This window comes from Rhipicephalus microplus, chromosome 8 (assembly GCF_043290135.1).
Source record: "Rhipicephalus microplus isolate Deutch F79 chromosome 8, USDA_Rmic, whole genome shotgun sequence".
NCBI lineage: Eukaryota > Metazoa > Arthropoda > Arachnida > Ixodida > Ixodidae > Rhipicephalus > Rhipicephalus microplus.
In genome coordinates this window covers 54,459,975-54,465,681 of record NC_134707.1, presented here as the reverse complement: position 1 = coordinate 54,465,681, position 5,707 = coordinate 54,459,975, and the positions used below count along the sequence as shown (strand labels likewise).

At 42.9% G+C, this 5,707-nt stretch overlaps 1 pseudogene; it reads right to left on the bottom strand.

The window, feature by feature from the left end:
* Positions 1-5,408: 5,408 nt before the first annotated feature.
* LOC119165963 (U6 spliceosomal RNA) lies at positions 5,409-5,470 on the bottom strand (annotated as a pseudogene).
* Positions 5,471-5,707: the final 237 nt, after the last annotated feature.

The window sequence follows — 5,707 nt, the reverse complement described above, 5'->3', positions numbered from 1 at the left end:
CAAATTGGATATTCTACCTTTTGATTACATATGGCAGCATAAAACCGCAGTCACCATCAACAATGTTATTGCACACAGTGTACCTTTCGATGTATCTATCTTTTCTTCGTCATCCCGCATCACTAGATGCATGACATTGCGGAATTTTAATCTTTCACCCACTAAAAACGTGTATGGTGAACGCTTACTACAGTTCGTAGGAGCTAAAGTGTGGAATAACATACCACTTCAGATTAAAGATTCTAGGGTTTTCTCGAGCGCACTCAAAAAATATTTGCTACATGTCGATCAATAGTAATGACCATGTACTAAGCCTTACACATAGTTTGATGTTTTGTCTATACTTGATTATTTTATTATTTATGAACAAAGTGCAACAATGTGTATCTTCTTATATTTTTGTTCGTTTGTTGAAAAATCAACGTTTTTGGATATTTTGATTTTTTTCTTATACACAAATTGTATTCTGCTTGTACACTTTCTCTCGTTAGACCCCTTACTAGCCTATGGCTATGGGTCTAATCAGTGTTGTGCATTTCTTGAAATGTGGTCATAACAACCTCAATAAAATGTAAAAAAAAACCCCGCGACCTGCGGGTCAGCAGCCGAGTACCTTAGCCACTAGACCACCACGGCGGGGCAGGAATTGTAAGTGGTCTGTAACTATACACTGGCATCGGTGCCGCTTAGATCGATCAAGTGACGACGTCACGCGATGATGCCACTGCGTGGCTTCACCTTGTGTGAATTTGCAGTGACGACACGATGACGCCACAGGATGACGTCTTCGCGTGATGGTTTTTTGCATCCGCCCTGCTGGCGTGGCCTACGGTATACGCCGGTCGTTTTTCGCGTTTGGTGAGCCGTTTAAGAGTTTCGTCATCGTAACGCTACACTCGTGTTCGTGCACGCAGAGGTCTCCGGACTCAACGACCCGGCTTTCGACGAGACATACGACGAAGACTTTCTGGCCAACCTAGTTCGCTACCAGCGGCGTGGCAGGCGTATATTCCGGAATTCCGACTACTGGAGTGACGTCTTCCACTATTACCTCTTCATGCCGACCAACTACTTCATACCAGACTACTACTACGCGGGCGCCACCGAGGAAACGCTCAACTCGGGCACCCTCGGGGCGCTGACGGCCATCATGCTGTTCGGTATGGGCCTGCCGGACATCGGCTCCCAGCCGACTAATTACGCCGAATGCTTGGCCGAGTATTCGCAAAAGACGCTCAGGCTGGAAGTGGAGCCATGCGACTGGTTCAACATGACTCGGGCTCGCTGGGCCGTTGAAGTGTCGTTGGCAGCGACCCATATGGAGGACGAAACGCACCATCAGAAGGAGGTGGACGCGCTGCACTATCTGCGATTCGCGCGTACTTACTGCGGGAAGAACGGCGCGGAGATAGCGCCGCTGCATTTCGCCTTGCGCACTTCAGCGAACTTCGACCGAGTGTTCGATTGCGCATATTCGTACCCGCCCATGAAATGCTGACTCCGTGTTGTCCCCCATGTAGTTTATTATGCACGAGTGTATTACCTCTTTGACATAATTATGATTTCCTTGGCACCATGCAGTTCAGTGATGTCAGTTATTTTTGTATTACACGCGCGAAATTGGCACCTTTATTTAACGTCGTGAAATGGTGATCTTTGTGTATAACGGCTCCATGTTCGGAGCAGGTCCATAACTACTATCTTTCACCCTGGCTGCATCTGAAGACAACACCGTAATGTCAAGCGCACAGCATTTAAGGGCCTGGGCGGTCACGTTTTCATATCTTGTCATTTCATATCATCGCTCGGTGTCTGTCCGGCTAAACTGTGCCTAGCATAGCCTTTCATGGGAAGCAAGGGCAAAATAAAGGGAAGTGGGGGTGAGTGCAGACAAATAAACATGGCATAGCCAGGTGTTGTACAGCACAGCCATTATCAGCCGAGTACCGAGGGTGCGGGCAAGCGGTGCCATGCTGGCAAAAGCGATGCCATTAGCAGGCACGGCCCGGTCGGTATAATCCATACACTGCGAGCATCTTGCAGTACTTTTGAATTGTCGTAAATGAATAAAAAAAAGCACAATTTTGACTTTATGCCAGTTCGACGGGGCGCGGGTGGGTGTGGGTAGGTGGGTGGGGTAAATGATGGAATTTTACGCATGAAGACCTCAATATGACAGCGTCATAGCGTTATCATGCAAGTCTTAGGGGGTGCATTGAGTCTCTGAAGTCAGTCAGTGCTCTGCTGCTAAACCAAACGTAAAGGGTTTGGCCATAATCGTGACAGCAACGCTTTCATGGGGGTGGAGGGCTAGATGCCAAGTACTTAGATTTAGGTGCCCGTTAAAGCACCCTGGGTGGTAGCGATTCTCATAACCATGTGCAACGGCGTGCGTCATCGTATATGATCTTGGCAGGTAATAACCCAAAAATTAGTAGTCCATGACGCAAAACATTATCGCCGGAGTGGGGCTGGAGGAGGTAAGGAGGATGTTCGTTGACGTACGCATTAATATAATGAATACACATCGCGGGGTTCTCTCTTACTTCGGCCCTTCGAAAGGGGACAACGCTGTCGTGTTTGGCCAGTAGGCTTGAGGAAGATGGTCTGATATCCAAACACCTCATACGAGCTACGGTGCACGGTGGAAAGCGCTTCGATAGCGCTTTTAGGTGCAAATACTCGAGTTTTCTAGTTCGAGCTGGCCTGTGCAAATTGATGATGCTATGACTTCGATTAAAACTTTTTATAACGTTGTGCCAACCATATAGGTCACATCGACATAATGTTCTTTCCATCAAAAGTTGTAATAAACACTAAAATCTATTCTAAAAAATTACTGCATTCTTTGATGGATAGAGGCGTATTTGACTGGTAGCCGGCAGAGTTGTTGTTGAAAACTCTAAATCTGTCTCATCCGATGTGCAGTTTCTTGTGTCACAAGGATCAGTCCTAGGTTCTTTATTTTTCCTACTGTTAATAATGACATTGTAAAAAACATACAAGTTGAAATTCGGCTGTTTGCAGACGACTATACTTTACCAAGGAATTCACAGTGAGGTAGATCAGGCTCTGCTGAATCCATCTTTATTCGTAATAGCTACATGGTGCTTAGAGTGGCAGTTGAACCTTAACCTATGAAAAGAACTGTTTCGATGGTCATAACGCGCAAAAATAATTCATTACCCTTTGTCTACAGCATCAGCTGTCATAACTTATCGTTTGTTCATGAATATAAATATCTTGCCCTAGTGATCACGTCGGACCTTAGGTGGAATAGTCCCATGGCTTACATGAAAAATAAAGTCATGAAAAAGCTTGGATATCTGAGGAGAACCTTGTCTAAACGCACGAGTAACATAAAATAATTGGCAAGCAAGACATATATGAGGCCACTGCTAGAATATGCTGCTCCTGTCTGGGGTCCCAACACCCAGTCTACCGTAAGTGAAATCGAGGGCATACAACGAGAATCAGTGAGATTCATTTTCACTTCCTATCATCGCCACACATTCGTAAGTGCTTTACTACAGGACGCGAACCTTGAACCTCTTGAGATTTAATAAATAAATCTCTAGAGGTTCAATACGACGCCATCGAGAAAGATTGAAAATGTTATACCTAATTCACCGCGAACACGTTAAAATATACAAGGACTAGTACATCAAACCGTGGGACGGGCTGCCCTAAGTGCTCATCTCGTTCGCTCAAATTAACCGAATATTCCTGCCGAACCAACACCTTCAATTTCTTTTTTTCTGGTGCCATCCATGGATGGATTGCCTGAATATGTACTGCAGAGCCAAACCACACCGTTGTTTGTCCATACTCTTACTAATCTATGACAAGGGGTGTTTCAACACAAACATATTTTTGTTGCAGAGCTGGGTGCTCAGTAAGCAAGTGCTGTTTTGCGCATTCTTGTCGCGTTCTTTTTTTTCATTACTCTGTCTTTACTTTGTTTAGCTACGGTTTGTTTCTTTTGTTCTGTTGTTTTTTATCCATGTATTTGCTTGCCGGCATTTTCAGCTGCAATATTTTGAGTTCTGTTTATTACATACTGTTCCCAGTGTTTCACATGCTGTAAATATTGTTCAAGACGGATCTCCCAACATTTCTTTTTCCCACAATGTGTATTCACAGTTCGTTTCTTTTTCCCACAATGTGTATTCATTGTTTCTTTTATCTTCGTTGTTTCTTTTAGCTTTTCGTACAACCCACTCCTGATTATGATTTGCAAAGCAAGCTAACAGAAATAAATAAATAAATAAATAAATATACATTTGCTGTATTCTCGCTATTGTTTTTCTTTTTTGAACGGGTTTACTGTGTGTCATTTTATTACCCTCTTTGCTTGGACTATGGGTCCATATCAATTGATAAATAATAAAAAAAATAAAATTTATTTATTTTCCAAATACTGTTAGCCTTTCGGCTGTTACAGGGGTGGGACATACTAAGAATGACAAACATCAATACATTCACATCATACAGCAATTTAAACAGCCACACTTTAACTTGGAAATGTTACATAACATACATTGGAAACACCGGCATGGAGGCTGAAGGAAAAACTGTGCAGTCGTAGTAAGCATACAAATAAATTGCAATAAATTAACATAGTATACCCTGCTTACAGAAAAATATCTTTGAGCCCTTGCTCAAATTTTTCCAGTGAATCACAATGAACAAGTTGTAATGGCAAAGCATTCCACTGACGAATTGTTTTTGGAAAAAATGAATTCGCATATACATTGACACGCTGTTGTGGCACTTCGTAAGTGTAAGCGTTTACACTTCTTAGGTTTCTTCCGCGGTGTGGCGTTAAGTATTTTGTTGTGTTTATGTTTAATTTATTCTTTGACAATAAAAACAAGAACTTCATCTTTGCCAATTGCCGTCGTTCGGCTAAAGTGGGCAGTTGAAGAGTGCGTAGCATTTTTGTTACTGACTCAGTCGAGGAGTACTTTGAAAGAATAAACCTGGCAGCTCGCCTTTGTACTCTTTCTAGCATATTAATGAGGCCAATTTCCGAGGGATCCCACACAATGCCGGCATATTCCAATGTTGTATGATATGCCGCTAGCCTAACGGGAGTCGTAGCAAGTCTTAATTTTCTTCGCTAGTACCATAGTTTTCTCTCCGCCACCGCACAAATGTTTTCCGAATGGGTCCTCCAATTCAGATTACTGGATATTGTTACACCTAAATATTTTATTTCACTGACGGTAGACAGGCGGCTAGAACATAGAGTGTAATTGGAATAGAAGACAGACTTACTTTTGTTTGTGACGCGCAAAGCAGCTGTTTTAGCTTGATTTATTTCCATTTTAGATTCAGTGCACCAATTACTGACAGCATCAAGAATATCATTAAATGTTTTTTTGTCAGCCCCACTGTGTATTTCTAAAAATGTGGAACGCTTCACAATTTTGCGTGTCATCCTTGCGCAGGGGTCATGCTAATCTTGAAGTGTTAATGATAAAAACACAGCAATATTACACGCGTTTTGTATATGCGAGGAGGTCCCAAAGTCGACAATGGCTTTTGAAGACAAAAGGCCACAGTCGCGTGTATGCGCGCTTCAATATAACGTATTGCGTTAGATGCAATTGTCTGACAAGTAATTACAAATTAGTTCACTTTGGTTATTTAAGATCTGCGTAATCGGATATAGAGGGGCCGATATCGGCAAGTAGACCTTGTT